The sequence below is a fragment of the Elephas maximus genome, chromosome 3 (assembly GCF_024166365.1).
Source record: "Elephas maximus indicus isolate mEleMax1 chromosome 3, mEleMax1 primary haplotype, whole genome shotgun sequence".
NCBI classification, from domain to species: Eukaryota; Metazoa; Chordata; class Mammalia; order Proboscidea; family Elephantidae; genus Elephas; species Elephas maximus.
In genome coordinates, this window is record NC_064821.1 from 155,516,097 (window position 1) to 155,535,269 (window position 19,173).

Genomic DNA, 19,173 nt, shown 5'->3' on the forward strand with positions numbered 1-19,173 from the left:
ATGATTGTAAGGATGGCGCAGCACCGGGCAGTATTACGTTCTGTTGTGCATAGGGTCGCTATGAGTCAGAACCGACTCAATGGCACCTAACAACAACAACAGCAACAACAGAAGTTTTAGGCCGTTAGCGACTTTTATTCTCAGAGTCCTCTGGATCTCTATCCACTTTGAATCAGACGCCAAAATTGCTACACAGATTCAAGTCCCATAAAAGTGACTAAAGGAAGGATTTTTTTCTGCAAAAAGTGTTATCTCCAAAAAACCAGCGAAAGCGGCTTCGGTGTTTACTTATCCCAGAGCCACTGCACGGATTCTCTCACTTCCTGATGCTGAGGTTTTACACGGTGCAGCCCAGAAACCTGAAGAGTCCTGATAATGGAGAATAAGAAAACCCCACATGTGTGGTGCAGCTGCAAGCTCTGTGAGGAAATCTTGGTTCCGCCACGGTGAGACTTGGAAAAAGTTATGGAATTTGGGGTGTCTCTGTTTCTTCGTGCATAAAGAGGGGCAGATGGGAGTACTTCCCTCATGGGTTAACCTAAATTTTAATGAGAGAGGCACATAAAGCATTTAAAAAAAAAATTTAGCACTTAATAAATGCTCACTGACATCAGCTGTTACAATTGTTTTCAGTGGCATCATCATCACCATTGTTATCTACCCCGTCCTTTTGACAACTGCATATCCTTTCACAGCACAGATAGACCATTGTATATTTAAGCATTTCCTAATTGATGGACATGACATTGGTTCTAATGTTTATTGTCATAATTCTTCAGAGGACAGCTTATACAGATATGTTTAATTAGGTGTGCAAGTATTTCTCTCAAATGCATTCCCGGATGTGGTGTTGCCTGATCAAAGTATTTGTGCATTTCTGATTTTGCTGGTTAGTGTCTAATTGCCCTCCAAAGGGGCTGTACCTAGTCATATCCCCACATTCTGAGAGAATGGCTCTTTTCTGGGCAGCACAGGATCTGGCATTTTAATAGCAGCTGAAGCATATAACTTTTGCTTGGAGAATGCTATTGCTTGCTGGTTTCACACACTATGAATTTTGTGGATGAGAGGCTGGTTTTGTGATGTTCTTCTGTATTATCCTGACCCCTGGGATTCTGGAAAAGTGGTTCCCAGGAGGGACTTGAGCTTGCTTTGACCTGACTGTAGAGGGGTGGACAGAGGTAACCCTGTTCCCATTGATCCTGTGACAGAGAGTACAGGTTGCATCTTCTGAGGAACCCAGAACTCACCCACTCTCCATAGTGGGACCTTTATGGCTGCTCCTGAGCCAAATAAAAACGGAAAAGGGAAGACTTTTTTTTCTTTTTATTTAATTTTAGATGAAGATTTACAGAATAAACTAGTTTCTCATCAAACAGTACATACACTGTTGTATGACATTGGTTAACAGCCCCATGACATGTCAACATTCTCCCTTCTCAACACTGGGTTCCCTATTACCAGCTTTCCTGTTTCCTCCTACCTTCCAGTCCCTACCCTAGGGCTGGTGTGCCCCTTTAGTCTTGTTTTTGTCCATGGGCCTGTTCAATCTTTGGCTGAAGGGTGGACCTTAGGAGTGGCCTCATTACTGAGCTGAAAGGGTGTCCAGGGGCTATACTCTCAGAGTTTCTCCAGTCTCCATCAGGCCAGCAATTCTGGCCTTTCTTTTTGAGTTAGAATTTTATTCTACAGTTTTCTCCAGCTCTGTCCAGGACCCTTTTTGTTATCCCTGTCAAAGCAGTCAGTGGTAGTAGCCGGGCACCATCTTAGTCGTACTGGACTCAGTCTGGTAGTGGCCATGGTAGATGTAGTCCATTAGTCCTTTGGACTGATCTTTGTCTTGTGTCTTTAGTTTTCGTCAGTATTTCTTGCTCCTTAGCGGGTGAGACCGGTGGTGGAGCATCCTAGATGGCCCCTCACAGGCTTTTCAGACCCCAGACGCTACTCACCAAAGTAGAATGTAGAACATTTTCTTTATCAACTCTGTTCCCTGAGACCATGGTCCCCACAGCCTTCATCCCAGCAATTTGTTCCCTCAGGGAGTTTGGATGTGTCTATGGAGCTTCCAGGACCTTGCCTCGTACAGGTTGTGCTGGCTTCCCCAGTATTGTGTTCTGTCTTACCCTTCACCAAAGTTACCTCTTATCTATTGTCTACTAAGTGTTTTGGAAAGGGAAGACTCTTAAGTTTAATCTTCCATGAGATTAGAACTTTAAATAATGGATTTTTTCTTATTTTCTGTGGCAACTAGAGGAAAGATTGCATCCTTGAGACTTTATTTTCAGGGAACTTAATACTAGAGGGTGTTCTGTTGTGCTTGTGGAATTGTTTGGTCCGTGCTGGTATGTAGTGCTGGCTGTAAAATCTTGTCTGGTGAGCTGGGGTGGACAAGTAGTTAACAAAAACTTGTCACAGGAAATAGAGGATGAATTCTCACATAATTTTACCTAGAATTAATCCCTAGTTTGATCCTTTTAGAGGTTTGGGTGATAACATTAAAGAGACATCCCTTGAATGTCTAAAGTGCTTGCCATAGTAACCAGGTTACAAGTTCTTAGGAAGAGTCACATGAGGTGGGTGTAGGACTTTTTTTTTTTTTGTCCTTTCGTGATCTTTTCCTCCCAGAGAGATAGGCATGTGGTTGTCTGACAACAGAAAATTCAGGGAATATACAGAAAGGCAGATGCCATGAGGACATTTTCAGTTCTCTACTTAAGCTGCTAGCTCCCAATGACTGAACAAATACTAATCTCATTGTTTCAAATACAGACTATGTATTGAAGTTCGATAAGTGTTTAGGAGTGTGGAGCAAAAGCACAGGCGTGAGGCTCTATTTCACAAATGATATATCACTGGTGAGGCTGACTCTTGCATGGGAGGAGTCCCCCACCCCCTCTCACTTTCTCCTACCCACCTCCTTTTGTTGACTCCTATCATCCAAGTATATCTGAGATAATGAGATAATACCCAGTTTAGGTTTAGGAGAAGGAAAGAAAGAACACATTAGGACTTCAGCCAAGACACGTGTTCTCCTTCAGTTTATAAGAATTCCCTGAGTAGGATGAAAAGCCCTATAAAAAAATGGTACCATTCCTTATTCCACTCATCAGGGTAGACAGATTATTGTCAGGGTAAGAGTCAGGGTTTCCTGTGTCTCTTGGCTAAACAGCATCTAGTAGCATCTCAACCAATTACCACTTCATCCATATAATTGATAAAGTTGTACACCTGTACTATTGTTTTAAAAGGCCATATAGCAAAATATTAATGAGAATTACCTCTTATGATTGGAATTGAGAAACGGGAAGTTTAATTTCTTCTTTGCAGTGTATGGATTTGTTTGTTTTACACCAAGCATGACTTTATTACTTGTATAACAAATAAATGACTGAATTTAAAAGTATGTATTAAAATCCTCAGACAAACCAGACCATATTGACCTGCTGTGACTCAAAGTTGACCACAGGCTGCGGAAGTCACAAGGCAGGCCATTAACCCACAATCATTGCCTTTCTCTGAGAGCTCAGGGAAGTCGCAGTCTTTAGGGACTTCTTAATGCATCATAATGCAGAAGTTTCCACAGGATTTTCTTTCCATGGTTTTTCCAGTCTTCTCTGGGCTAGAAGCCAACAGATGCAAAACAAAACAAAACAAAACAAAAACCTTTGTTTTGAATTTCTAGAAACATGACTATTACTTTTTTGTGAAAAAGAAAATCCACTTATGGCATTCAAAACATACATTGGCAACATAACTTTATTTTAATGAAATAGGCAGCCTCTGACAAAAATATAAAGGTTCTGACCATGATTTTTGGAAATTTTGTTGTTTAGCTGTTTTCCTTTATTTACTAATTTATTCATTTACTTTTATTGTGCTTTAGGTGCAAGTTTACAGCTCAAGTTAATTCCTCATTCAAAAATTTATACACATATTGTTTTGTGACATCAGTTGCAATCCCCACAATGTGACAGCACACTCCCCCTTTCCACCCAGGTTCCCTGTGTCCATTGAACCAGTTCCTGTCCTTTCCTGTCTTTTCATCCTGCCTCTGGACAGGAGCCACCCCTTTGACCTTGTATATCTGATTTAACCTAGAAGAATGTTCCTCATGTGTATTATTTTTTGTTTTATAGTCCTGCCTAATCTTTGTCTGAAGAGTAGGCTTCGGGAATGATTTTAGTTCTGGGTTAACAGAGTGTCCAGGGGCCGTAGTTTCAGGGGTTCCTCCAGTCTTTGTCAGACCATTAAGTCTGGTCTTTTTAAGTGAATTTGAGTTCTGCTCCACTCTTTTCTCCTGCTCCGTCCAGGACTGTCTGTTGTGTTGCCTGTTAGGGCAGTTATTAGTGGTAAGCCAGGCACCGTCTAGTTCTTCTGTTCTCAGGCTGGTAGTCTCTGGTTTAGATTGGGGGAAAAATTTGTCTCAGTGCTTATAATGATCTGAGTGAAAGAAAGAGTGAATAAAATGAGTACACACAGAGAGATAGCTTTCCAGTCAAAATGTGATACAGGCCCAAAGACAGCAAGCTCATTCTCATATAAATCAGGAAATACAGACTTTCAAAAAAAAAAAAAAGCCTATTTGACACCCAAATTCTGCCAGTGACAAAATTAATCACAACAAAATCTTAAGAATGATAAAGTCATGTGTGCTGGGTATTCTGCATTTGTCCCTCTAGATCCATTCTCACCATTATCCACTCCATTTTATGTCCCAGGAAGCTGACCCCTGCATAAAAGATTTCCCTTGCCCACTTGATTCGTGGTGGATACAGCCAATGGGATGCAAGAATATGACATGGGGGGTAATTATCCCCTGCAGGCCGGCAGAGGTTGTGTTCCATCCATGAAGTCCACAGCTATCGTCCAGGGCCACTCTGTGACAGCTGCAGGCTTAGCTACAACTATGACTTCATCCAGGTTCCCGAAATATCTCTCTCTCCTTGCCCCACTAGGTCTAGGGATGGTAATGACTCTTCACTGTTGCTAGTGCTGGGATGTTGCACCATCTTTTGGTGACTGCATTCTCCTCTTAGACAGAGTCCAGTAATCTTAAGATGGAGGTCCCAGGAAACAGCCTCAATCCTCAGCAGGTAGGGTCTTCAGAGAAGCTCAGGGGATGCACCACAGAATTATCTGGGAGCTAATTGTATCTCTAGTCAACTCATTAGCACAAGAATAAACACACCCTTCTTCCTTCAAAACTACCTGCAATAAAAATTTCATAGTCTCATAGGCAGAGCAATTCCCCTACAAAAGTCAAGAGACAACAAACTGGCAAAATACTTGAAAAGCCTTTCTAAGCCTGACAGAAAACTCAGAAGCCTTAAGGGGAAAGACTGATATGTTTAACTACATAAAAATTTTAAGAATTTGTATGACAAAAAACAAGTCATAAAGAAATTTGTCAAGCACACAGCAGCAGACAAGGTGTAAGAATGGTGTGGGGGTGGTATCTGACCCCCTCTAACTTCACAAGGTGGAAGGAGAGTCAAGATTAGCAGCCCAGAGTTGATTCCTATGAGGCAGACTTGCCTCTTCTCTTTCCATCTTTACCAATTCTGACACCAACCAGCCCTCTCGTGGTGCTCTCTACTTCTCTGTTGGGTCCAATAATTCATTGCAGTGGCCACTCAGAACTCATAGACCGTAGTCACGATTGTGAGGTTTATGAGGGAAGTAACAGATTAGACTCCTGCTTCCAGGAACTTCTCTGGGCTGGGATCCTGGGTCCAAGGGATGTGCTGGCTCTTGGCTGTTTCTCCATTGGTGGTAGTGGGATTCTTTCTTTTCCACCTCTGGGGTAGCTCCTTTCAGTCCAGCAAGATGGCAGAACTAACCAATCCCCTTGGTGGGCCACAATTACCCTATTACACAGTTCTGCCCAATCGCTTGGGTGGGAGTTATAAGATCATGTCTAGAGACGCCACACAGAAGCGATCCATCACACCGAACAAGGCCAAGGTCTGGGTGATTCAGATTCAGACAATTTATTACTTATGTAGACAACAAAAAGATGAGGAGCCAAAGGTGCCTGGGTTCTAATCCCACACGCCAAAAAGGAAGACATGGAAACAAAAGGGGCCTGAGGACTACAGCAAGAGTTGTAGGATATCTGTTGCTGATGAGCAAATTCTAGACTGCAGCTAAGCAGTTTTATACTTTGCAGCTATAGCCTGAAGGTGAACAGACCATAAAACCTCGTATCTCACATCAGAACCTGGAACGCGGTGAGAAACTGTCCCATGACTGCCTCCCAGAGAAGATAGGGAGGCAAGTGGAGAGATGGTCTCAGGGTAGTTCTTCACAAGCCTCATGGCGGTTCTTTACATGCCTCCAAGGTCTCTTGTTCTGGGAGAATCACTTTTTATGTTTAAGGATAAATCATCTCCCAGAAAATGATTTGGAAAAGGATAGTGAGAATGGTTACACAGCTTGAAGAATGTAATCAATGTCACAGAATTGTACTTGGAGAGATCATTGAGTAGGCGTAGGTTTTATTATGTAGATTTTCACCACATGCACTCAAAATTATATTTCTTCTCTCCCTTTTTCGTAATGTGTGAAAAATATATTGTTGCTGTTGTTAGGTGCACTTGAGTGCGTTCTGACTCTTGGCCACCATATGTACAACAGAATGAAATACTGCCGGGTCCTGCACCATGCTAACAGTCATTGCTATGTTTAAGCCCATTGTTGCAGCCACTGTTTCAATCCATGTCCTTGAGGGTCTTCCTCTCTTTCGCAGGCCCTCTACCAAGCTTGATGTTCATCTCCAGGAAGTGGTCCCTCCTAATAACATGTCCAAAGTAAGTGAGAGGAAGTCTCAGTGGCAGCAACTGACAATTTAAAAGCTCCTGATTCTGTTGGTGGAGCTTAGTTTGCTAGGTGGTTGAGATCTCTTAGCTGCTAATCAAAAGATCGGCAGTTAAATCCAGCAGTGGTCCTTGGAAAGCCTATGTGGCAGTTCTACTCTGTTGAATAGGGTCTCTATAAGTCAGAATTCACTTGATGGCCATGAGGATGGCAATGGGTTTTTCTTCTTCTTCTTCTTCTTTTAATTCTCTTGGTAAGCGGCTAGAGAAGATTCTCTAACAATGGAAGGGAGGATAAAAACTACCCGCCCAACGTGGGGCTCGAACCCACGACCCTGAGATTAAGAATCTCATGCTCTACCGACTGAGCTAGTCGGGCACCACAGCCACTCACTTTCTACATAATTGTCATTATCTTTAGTGAGCTAGAGTCATAATCACTCAGTGTGACAGTAGTTCCTGAGTTTACAAATTCATGGACGCAGTTCCTACCTTTTACCGCTGAAACGCTCGAGGCTCAAAGACAGAGCTTGCGCAGGGTTCCTCGGACTCACCAGACGTGGGACTCAAGAGTCCTGAAACCCGGATATTTACGAAAATTCCTTCTGGACCTGGTCATTCTGAGAACCCGGTTTCGAGGACTCCGGCTCCGGAAGAGCTTGAGGGGAGGGGGATGAGTGCCGCAAACAACCGCAGGGAGCAGGAGGAAAAGCGGACACTCTTTTGCTCTTGGAACCTTCGAGCTGCAGCCCGAGCTCCGTCTTCCCGGTCCAAAATCCTTTTCTCTCCTAAACCATGATGCGGGTGGGGGCAGAGGGAAGAGGGCGACGTGTTATTGGAAAGTAGGTCCTATATATTGGGGAGCACAGTTTTTAAATATATAAACTGGGAGTATCGATTTGTAAACTCAGATCGGATTCAGGGCCTCATGCATCCTTGCTCACGGGATCCTTGGCTCCTCTCCCCAAAGCGTTCCAATCTCTAGCTTCTGAAAGGTTGGAGCTCCGGGGTCATCCTCTAGAAGGGTCTTCTCCGCTGCTCCCGTGAAGGTGAAGGAAACTGTCCTTGCAGCCTTAGTTACTGCTCCCATGGATTTTCATTTTGCCCTGAAGTGTCTCTCCGTATGGTTGGTGGAAACTACTATTTGCCAATTCTTTGGCTGCACTCCTGAGAGGCTGCCTCCAGCAAAAGTAGCATTACAACTTTTAAAAGACTGGGCTGCAGAAAGAAGTTTAACTACATGTCGCGACTGGCATTTGAACCAAAGTTGCTGAGGCCACAGTGCAGAGTCCTAACCAGTGTACCATCAAGGCCACTCGTTTAGGACAACTGTACTTAAGTTCCCCAGGAAAATGGATGCACACGTCCACAAAAGACTCATCTGAAAATATTCATAGCAGCCTTAGTCACGAGCAAAAACTACAAGTAACCCAACTGCCCATCAATACTGCTGTATTCACACTTTGGAATAACCTGCATTAATATTGTAGAAATTAACCAGTGACGCAGGCAGGCAACAATGTGTATGAATATATTTCAAAAACATGACAATGCTTGACTGAAAAAACAAAACAAAGCAAAACCAGGTATTACAAGATGTACATTCATTAACGTGAACTCCAAGAGTAGGCAACACTAATCTCTGGTGATAGAAATCATTATAGTGAATAACTAAGCGTGGGCGGGCGGCGATTGATTGGAAAAGGGTTCTACAGACCTTGCTGGGATGATGGAAATTCCCTGTAACTTGATCTGCGTGATGGTTACATTTTTCCATTTTAATAAGTCACCCAGTTAAGGTTTTTACATTTCACACTGAGTTATATTTGAAGAATTAACTGTTGGGATAAACATGGGGGACGGAGGATGGGGATAAGACTGTGTAGAGCACGGAAAAGAGCTTGGATTACATTTTAAACTCACTAAAAATTCATTCTCCCTTAGTCTAAAAAGGTCGCTATGAGTCAGAATTGACTTGACAGGAATGAGTTTAATGGGTTTAGTCTAAAAAAGTCATATTGATAGTTGAAATATCTCAGTCAGAAAAACGGTTATGACCACAACTCAGACTAAGTGAGAGGCTGCATTTTACTTTCTCCTCACTTGTGGGGAACAGCTATAGTTTCCGAATGACCAGAGCCCAGGTTTCTGCACTATCACGTTGCTTTCGCTTCTCTTGACTCGCAGCTCCGAGTCCTGCCACTCTATGGCCTCATAGAAGCGTGCAGCCTGCGCAAGAACTAAAGGCAAACCTCAAGAGGAGTGAGTTCCTGCCAAGACAGGCTCCTGACACTGCCGAGATTACTGTGGGTAAACGAAGAGTACCAACCACTCACTGTCTGATCACCGCATGCCATAAACTTGTTAACAGATGATGCGTTTCCTTGAATGTTTTTGAAGTAAGAACCTTCACAGTATTTCCTTGCTTTGTTTTTGGATAGCCACAGATAATTTGCTTTTCTCTCTTTCAAGTCTTCTCTCAGTTCCGTCCCTCGCCTGCCTCCCCATCCCGCTTCCTCGGAAAGACCATTCTCTCCTCCCCAGGATGCCTCCTGAGTCTCTGCACAGGGCCCCCTGGAGCTCTTGTCCTCACCCACGCCTTCCTGTTTTCCTTCGCTCCGCTTCACGGTTCCCCTTTCCCCCTTATTTTCCCATTTCCCTCCCCACCGACCACAACCAAGTTGAGCCGGGAGAGTCTAGTGGCGCGGGCGGGCGAAGGAGGAGCAGGAGACGCCATGCGAAGACACGTCCCCAAGCCCACTGGGGATCAGCATGTTGTGGGCCCCGCCCGGGTTAGGCGGAGGTCGCACTAGGGGTCTCCGGGTGTTGCTGGCTTCTGAGGCGGAAGAGGACCAAGGAGGGTGAAGGCCATTCCGCGGCCCTTCTAATTTGGGACTCACCCAAAACACGGGTTTCAAATGTGCAGACCAACGCGATTCGTCGCCCTAACCCTTCCGGTTTTTCCGAGGCTGTGGAGCTAGCGCAATTGTGCGGCAGACATCGTGGTTAGTTAGAAATCCCTGTTTATCGACACCAGAAACACTGGCTACTGAAGGCTCCGTGGCCCAACCTGTTAGCGCATTCGAATGTTAACCGAAAGGTTGGTAGTTCGCAGGCCACCCCGGGAAGCGGAGACCTCCCTTACCCTCCTGTCATCTCAGAGCCTCCCAGAAGAGTCATTCAGAACAAATTAGGAACGCGCCTGGGAATCCCGAAATGCTTGAAAGAATAAAATCATCAGCATTAAACGAGCTTTTCCTGTTGTTTGTACTGTTATTTATTGAAGACTTTCCTCATTCTTGTACACAAATCTTTGGCGACTTGTGCAAGTATTTCTATAGGGTACAGTCTGGAAGAGCAATTGCAGAAAAGGCAGTATGCTGGGGCAATCGTAGGCCTCACCTTGTTTCCTGGTTTTCAAGGGTTGGTCACCCTTGTTGCCTGATTTCCAGTGTTTTGAAAACCGGTGTTTCATAAAATTCCTCTTTTTTTGTTGTTGTTGTTCAGGAGCCCCGTTGCCGCAGTGGTTAAGCACGCTCACCTGCTAACCGAAAGTCCGAAGTTTGAACCCGCCAGGCGTTGTGCGGGAGAAAGATGTGGAAATCAGCTTCCGTAAAGATCACAGCATTGAAAACCCTCTGGGACAGTTGTATAAAAGGTTCGCTAGTAGTCGGAATCTACTCCAGGGCAAAGGGTTTGGTTTTGGTTAGTCCATGTTTGCAAAAAGTGGAAGGGGAATTTCTAGGAATATTTTCAATAGATCAGCAAATTTTGAAGTGAAAAGTGAAAAACTACTAATTTCTTGTTTTTACGTGGTCTCTGTAACCTGATACATTTCAAATGAGTTCTTAGGGGAAAAGAATTGTTTTTAAGCTGTGGTGATAATATACACAACTAAACATATGCCAGTTTCCTAATTTCTACATATATATAGCATTGGCATTGATTACATTTTTCCACTTGTGCAACCATTCTCACTATTCTTTTCCAAATTATTCCACCACCACTAACATAAACTCAATGTCTCCTAAGCAAAAAACTCCCCATTTCCACCTACCTTCCACCCTTAACTGATAATTTTTGGTTTCTACATATTTCCTTCCCCCACTTATCTGTCAGTCTGTCAGTGAAACAAGGGATATCATTGCTGATATCAGAGGATCTTGGCTGAAAGCAGAAAGATATTTACCTGTGTTTTATTGACTACGCAAAGGCATTTGACTGTGTGGATCATAGAAAATTAGGGACAATATTGCGAAGAATGGGAGTTCCAGAACACGTAATTGTGGTCATGCAGACTCTGTGCATAGATCAAGAGGCAGTCATGCGAACAGAACAAGGGGATACTGTGTGGTTTAAAATCAGGAAATGTGTGTGTCAGGGTTGTATCCTTTCACCATACACATTCAACCTGTATGCTGAGTAAATAAACCGAGAAGCTGGACTATATGAAGAAGAATACAGCATCAGGATTGGAGGAAGGCTCATTAACAACCTGTCATATGCAGATGACACAACCTTGCTTGCTGAAATTGAAGAGGACTTGAAGCACTTACTGATGAAGATCAAAGATACAGCCTTCAGTAGAGATTACATCTGAACATAAAGAAAACAAAAATTCTCACAACTGGACCAATAAGCAACATCATGACAAAGAGAGAAAAGATTGAAGTTGTCAAGAATGTCATTTTATTTGGATCCACAATCAATGTCCATGAAAGAAGCAGTCAGGCAATCAAAGGACTTATTCTACTGAGCAAATCTGCTGCAAAAGACCTCTTTAAAGCATTAAAAAGCAAAGAAGTCATTTTGAGGACTAAAGTGTACCTGACCAAGCCATGGTATTTTCAGTTGCCTCACATGCATGCAAAAGCTGGGCAATGAATAAGGAAGAGTGAAGAATTTGATGCCTTTGAATTATGGTGTTGGCGAAGAATATTGAATATTCCATGGACTGCCAGAATGATCTAATTTGTCTTAGAATATATACTGCCAGAATGCTTCTTAGGAGCGAGGATGACAAGACTTCATCTCACGTACTTTGGACATGTTATCAGGAGGGACCAGTCCCTGGAGAAATACACCACGTTTTGTAAAGCAGAGGGCCAGTGAAAAAGAGGAAGACCCTTGATGAGATGGACTGACACAGTGGCCACAACAATGGGCTAGAATATAGCAATGATTATGAGGATAGCGCAGGAACAGGTGGTGTTTCATTATGTTGTACATAGGGTCACTATGATTGGAAGTGACTCGACAGCACCGACCAACAACACATATCTCGTTATTTCGTTTAAGTGGGATCATATGATAGCTGTCCTTTTGAGACTGACTTATTTCACTCGTCATAACATTTTCAAGGTTCATCCATGTTGTGGCATGCATCATGACTTCATTTCTCTTTATGGCTGAGTAATATTCCATGTTGTGTATCCATTCACACTGACAGACATTTCAGTTGTTGCAACATTTTGGCTGTCGTGAAGTGCTGTAAGAACATTGGTGTGCCTCATTCTTCATGTGCTAATTCCCATTTTTCTCTCTCCGATGATTCCTTTCTACCCTGATCTCTTTAGAAGAACGCTTGCAAGCCCCTTCTGTAAAGCCTTTTTCCTTTCCTTACCAAGATGGCCCAATAGCCTCTGGTGCTCATTGGCTTTAACCAGACTGAAGCTTTTACTCTCCCTTTCCCTAAACTCTGAGATGCACTGGAAAAGGTCAAAGACCTGGGTTCTGGTCCCAGTTTGTCATTTGCAGGTCATGCAGGTGTACCTGATCTTCACCCTCTTGCCACCACTGTCTCCTCATCTGCAAAAGTGGAACTGTACTTGGATAGTCCCTGCTGGATTGCACATTCTAGTTTGCATTCCTGCTTTCACTTCTTCTGGGTTAAAAAAAAACCTAGAATTGGGACTGATGGGTCATATGGTAGTTCTATGATCTTTTTTTTTTTTTTTTTGAGAAACCACTAAACAGTTTTTGTTTTTTAAGTACTTTACACCATTGTGTTTTGTTGTTAGGTGTCGAGTGGATTTCAGCTTATACTGACTTCATGTGACAGAGTACAAAAACCAAAAACACCCAAACTGACTGCCGTCAAGTCGATTCTGACTCATAGTGACCCTATAGGACAGAGTAGAACTTCCCGATAGAGTTTGGAAGGAGCGCCTGGCTGATTCGAACTGCTGATCTCTTGGTTAGCAGCCATAGCCCTTAACCACTATATCACCAGGGTACTGCCCCAAGAAGTTTTCTTGGCTGTAATCTTTTTGGAAGCAAATGGTGAGGTCTTTCTCCCATGGAGCCACTGGGTAAGTTTGGAACCGCTAACCTGCAGGTTATAAACTGAGTGCTTAACCATTTCCACCTACATGGCTCCTTTTATGCCACTATATATAAAAAAAAAAAATATTAGAATGGGAAAGGTAAATATGTAATATGTTCCCTAAAGGTTTAGCCTAAACCTAGCCTAAGCCTAGCCTAGCCATATAGGTCCATGTAGGGCTGGGAAATATTTACATATGAATCAGGAGGGTGTGACTTGGGTGGTACCAGGGATGAGCGGTTTCCACTTGGGAAGTCTCAGGTCAGAGATGGGTCACCATGCCATTGTCTTTGGAGTGAGTCTTTATGGCCTGGAAGATCTACTCCCAGAAGTAGCTGACTTTGTTGTAGACACCTGGCTTCTGGGCCAACGTGCAGGTAGTGCCCCATCTGACAATGCCACACAACTGCCATCGTGGGGTCCGAGAGATGCTGTCCTCATATACGAAGGGGTTGCTGCTGTCACCCTAGCAGGCATCAGTGCTACCTTCTAGGTAGCCAGCACAGAATATCTTGGGCTTCATCTGATTCCCATAGAAGTCTGGGCTGTTGCAGACATTATTGCTGATTATGGGGACTCAAGCATCCTGGAGTACCCCAGCCTGTTGGCCTGGGGTCATGCAGGCAAGGCTGGCCAGAGATGGGAGCATGCACAACCCCTTTCCCTCCTGGTGCCCACCGCAGGTCCTTCAGGGTCCCTCCACCCCAGGGCCCAGAAGTCATTTGAGCAGCCCCAGGTCAGAGTCTCCCTTTTGGTGGCTTCATAGCAGAGAGCAGCGACTCCCCATAGTAATGCGTGTTGCCCCAGCCAGTCATGGTGCACAGCTTGCCATCCACCAGGGCCTGGCCAGCAGCCGGGAGGCACACAGGCTAGATGTACTCCGTAAGGGGCAGGGGCTGGAAATGTGGACAATGGCAGTGTTATTGCTGTTCTCCTCACTGTTGGAATCACAGAAGGGAAGACAGCCCCTGTGGTAGACCACTGTCTGTATTCCCAGCTGCAGGCCATATGGTGAGGGCTGGGCCACTGCACCAGCAAACACGCACCGTCTGAACAGAACCTGGTTCTGCTCAGGGAAGCAGTGGGCAGCCGTCAACACCCCGTCTCTGGACAGTAGGGACCCCCCACAGAGGTGTGCCCCATCGTAGGGAAGACTGACCTGCCATGGCCACTTTCCCAGGCTGGTGTCCTGGCATCCCACAATGCGATCTACAGGCAGTTCCCTGCAGCCACAGTCTTGGCAGATGGTAGCCAAGAAATAACCCCTGGGACAGTCACACACAGAGATGACCTCTAGCAAGCTCCAGCAATGGGAAAGCCTTCCCTCATCAACGCAGAAGCCCAGTGTGTCATCTGCCTGTCTAGCTCCGAGTGGGCCAGTGTCCTCAGGAAGCCCATTTCCTCACAGCTGAGCCTGGCCACCCTGGCATTGGAGCACGAGGAGCACAGTAGCCACCATGTCCCTCCCGTCTCATCAAACAACATGAGTGGAGAGTCCCCTGGGCTGACCTGCACCAGATACAGCTGCTCCTGATTCCTCTTGAGTAGAACAGTCACAATGACCCAAGATGCTGCCCGGACGCCTGTCAAGAGCAGCAGGGTCCCAGCAGTTAGAGCTGCCACCTTGGATCCTCGGATTTCGCCTGTTCTAGGAGTAGGTTCCCCATCCTGAGGAAGAGGAGATATCCCCGAACTTGGAAGTGGCTCGAGGCCAAGGGAGCAGTTGCTGGCAACGTCACCAAGGGCTGATTTTTGGTTAACTGCTTGGGTTCTGGTGAGCCTTTCCATATCAAATGTTCTATTATCAATACATGGCAAATTTGGCACAATTCCCAGAGCCTTCAAAATATTAAGTTTGGACACAGGACAGGTACAGTTTTCACTAAACCAGGGATCTATGCAGGATTTGTGGAAAACATGCTTGCAGGGGAGAATAAGGACAATATCATTCTGCTTATAGCTCTCTATGCAGATTGCACAGTGATCAAAATCAGGGTATGTTTCCTTATCACCTTTTTTACTGTCCTGGTTGTCAATTTGCTGATGGCCTTCTGGGCTGCATCTCCTAGACGACGCTGGTTCCTGTCACTTGCATTTGTGTACCTGATCTTCTGAATGAAGTAGAATGTGAGCCATGCTGAAGAGATAATCATCAAAACAGTAAAGGATATTGACATGAAGACTAGAGAGCTACAGCTGAAGTTCTTTGTTGGCATACGAGCTCCAGCAGCTGTTGTCATTTGTACAGAGATTTTTTTCCCAGATAACTCAAAATATCCATACCCCTCAATTCTATAATCATGACAGCAATAAAATCTCCAGTGCCTGGATGAATCATGGTGACTGGCTCCTCTTTGGCTTTATTATTATAGATGACTACAGCAACTGCATCGTGGAAAGCAGGCCATGGTATTTTCTCTTTAAATGTACAATTTCCCCTCTGCAGCAAGGCAATACACTGATATTAGGAGGAACAAAGAACCCCATTTGAGGATCACAGCCCAGATGATCAGGAACTCCGTGTTTGGGCAGTGAGGCCACCACCTGGCCTCCGACCTCGGCCTTGGGTGACTCCAGCCCGTAGCGCCCATGATCTATGCAGAATGTAAGCGGGGTTGCCACGGCCTGGGTCCTGCACCGTCAAGTTCTGGATCGCGGTGTAGTACTCCTGACTAGCGTTGCTGGCCTGAGTGGGCCCCAGGCTGCAAGTCAATGGCTCGATAGCGGTGAAGGGTGGCGGGGGACGGGGGGGGGGCGGTCCGCCTGCACCGCTGCCCCCACCTCCTGCCAGCTCTTCCCACCTCCCCCCAACCACAGCTCAGACCGAGGACAGCAAGAAATGGAGGAAAGGGAGGACAAAGGAAGGAAATGAGCATACAATGTGGGATAAAGTAAATTAAAATGCAGGCCTTTCCTTTTAATTCAGGCCCAGCTGTCCACAATGGTGGGAGGGTACAATGTATTTGCAGACGCCACATGCCAAGCAAGCCACTGCAGAGCCAACCAAACACCTACTGCATGGTGGTGTTTGTCTGCTTAACCTTGACCATCCTTGATACCAGCAATTACCCTGTTTACTGCTAAATGGCGTCTGGGTATGTGATAGTGGAAGTGCTTGCCTATTGTCATTTGAACATTAAGAGGAGTCATGGAAGGAAAAGAAACAATTGATAAATTTGAGCCTAAGAGAGGACGAGGAGAGATGCTGCAATATTCTCCTTTTTAATTTTTTTTTTTATATTGGTGGTTTTTTGGACACAGCATTGGATGAGTAGGCGGGCAAAAAAAAAAAAATAGGTGGTAAATATTGTGATAGCAGTACTGAAGGTGGTACTAAGCATACCTGGGACCTGTTAATAGTGACAGATTCCTTTGACCTGGATGTATTTCAGAAGATCAAAACATAGAATGACTTTTTCTGGTCTCTCTGAAGCAGCTAGATGAGTGTTGCTAGGTATTTCAGGATTGTGGAGGGTCTGGAAATAGAAGATAAACTGTAATCATTTATCATGTCAGAATACTGGGTCAGAACTCCATAGAAGTGGAAAAAAAAGTGTATCAGTATGTATATTCTTTTATATTAGGAAAATAAACTGTGTGTGTGATGTGGGTTCATCTAGGTCTGTGAGCAGAAGCACAATTTGGTAGCCTTTCGGGCCTTAGGTGTGATTCCTAAATCATACTTGTCTGTTTTTTCCCACAAGCCAATCAGGTGGGAAACCTGGAAGAAGGCATGGTATTGAAGCAGGCAGCCATGAAAGTGTTATTAAGGGTATCTCATAATGGCTGTTTTTCAGAAAAGTCTACTCTGGCTACATTTTTGTTACAACCTTTCCAGCGCTTCACCCAGACTGGTTGATTCCCCAGGTTTCTTCTCTTCTCCTAGCAGGAGGCCAAAGAGCAGATGCACTAACTCTGAATTTACCTGAAATACGTCCTACCTCGGGTGGCAGTAGTGAACCATCGCCATTTTTTTAAGGTTATGCACAATATTTTTAGAGCCGTGTGCAAAAAATTATTTATAAAATTATGAGGACTGCGCACACATCACAAGATTGAAGATCCTCCCCTCTGTTCGTGCATATGTATATAAGAGTGAATCTACTCTGGTTAAGCTGAGCAGGCAGCCTTAGGTCATGAGACCCTGCCTGGCTCCCAGTTTGCAAACTGTGAATAAACCTTTCTGTTCTTCCAACCCTGCCTCTGGTTGACTTCAGTTCACCAGTCTGCTTGTCAAGAACCTATTAGTTGACCACTTCATTTTGGTACCCCAAGTGAGACACAGTGGACACTACGGCTCCGGGTAAGTTAGGTCCTGAAACCTCCTCTGAAGGACTTTCTGGCGGCATCAACCCTGACCAGACAACCCACAAGTCCCTCGTTGGAGCACAGAAACATTCTGACAGCGCAGTGAAATACGTGCCTATTTTAAGTTTTATTTTGGAGTAGCTACTGGGTGGTGGATTGTGTCCTCGGTAACGGGTATAGGCCTTGTGGTGATCTCGCTGTGTCCTGGGGCTGAGTCCCCACTTGCATGAGAGCACAGCCCTTGATCCCCGCATCCAGAGGACACCTGGGGAGCCTGTCACTGTCCAGGGGCCAAGTCCCCACCTGCATGAGGGCACAGGTCTCCATCTGGTCTTTTGTCTTGATCCCTGCATGTTTTTTCTGTTTGTTTTGGTCGGGATCTGGTTAAGAACTATTGTCTTTTTGCCTTGGGCCCCGTTGTTTGTCTCGTGTGTTAGTTAAGAAGATTCAACTGGCTCAAGCCCAGGACCCTCCCTGTGCAGGACAATTTTTATCTCTCTTCTAACATGTGCACTGAAGAGTCTTTTTAACTTCAGATACTGAGTCTTGCAGTCTTAGTTGGAACAAAATACACTTCTTACAAATATTGGCTCTGGAAGGTGTGGTACTTGAGTTGCGCTGCCAGAGATTATTTATCAGGGTAACCAAGTTCCGTGCCTCCGTATAGCCAGGGCCTCTCCAATAGATCCTTCTTCTGGCCAGCTAATTAGAAGGAGTGAAGATCTATAAACGAGATGGGTGCCGGTTAGTCCACCCCTAAACTATCTCCCTTAGAGTGCATCTTGACTCACTGAGTATGACTTTGAATTGTGGTGTTCCTGAAGAATATTGAATATACCCTGGACTGCCAAAAGAACAAACAAATCTGTCTTGGAAGAAGTACAACAAGAATGCTCCTTAGGAGTAAGGTGTATATAAGTTTATATGTGACAGACTGACTTGATTTGTAAACGTTCACTTAAAGCTCAGTAAAAATTATTATATATAAAAAAAAGAATGCTTCTTAGGAGCAAGAATGGCAAGACATGTTATCAAGAGGGATCAGTCCCTGAAGAAGGACATCATGCTTGGTAAAATAGAGGGTCAGCAGAAAAGAGGAAGACCCTCAATGAGGTAGACTGACACAATGGCAGCAACAATGGGCTCAAGCATAACAACGATTGTGAGGATGGTGCAGGACCAGGCAGTGTTGAGTTCTGTTGTGCATAGGGTCTCTATGAGTTGGAAATGACTCAACGGCACCTAACAACAACAACAAATACCTTTAAAATACGTTTTGGAAGATGATTATTTATACTCTATGTTAAATCTTTTGTAACACTAAGGAAATATTTGAGAAACATCATTCATGGTTATTACATTTCTAAGTTCAATTTTTTTTATATCTTAAACTTTCTTAAATTTGGATGTATCTGTGTAATGGTGTGCACAAGAATGGAAAGGGGATGTTAGCAAAAGGATTGGTGAAGAGATAGCTAAAAGGGGAAGAAGGCAAGATCATATCTGGAGGCAGAGCTCTTCATTGCAGGTCTTTGGGGAAAAAGGAAGAACATAGCTCATAAAGCACATGATGAAGGTGACCAATCTCTAAGTTATGACATAGAAAGAAAAGAAATGATGCTGTTAAACCCTTCTCCTTGCATACTAGTGAGCGTGAGATTATAAACTATGTCTATTTAGTGAGTCAGATTTATCAGTCAGTATAAAAAAAATTTTTTTTTTTAT

The 19,173-nt window shown here is 44.4% G+C and overlaps 1 non-coding gene and 1 pseudogene across 1 annotated transcript; both read right to left on the reverse strand.

The window, feature by feature from the left end:
- Positions 1-7,121: 7,121 nt before the first annotated feature.
- On the reverse strand, positions 7,122-7,194 carry TRNAK-CUU (transfer RNA lysine (anticodon CUU)). The gene has a single exon. It is a non-coding gene; the product is annotated as a tRNA-Lys (tRNA).
- Positions 7,195-9,511: 2,317 nt separating this feature from the next.
- Positions 9,512-19,173, reverse strand: part of LOC126071376 (uncharacterized) — a 43,789-nt pseudogene continuing 34,127 nt past the window's right edge.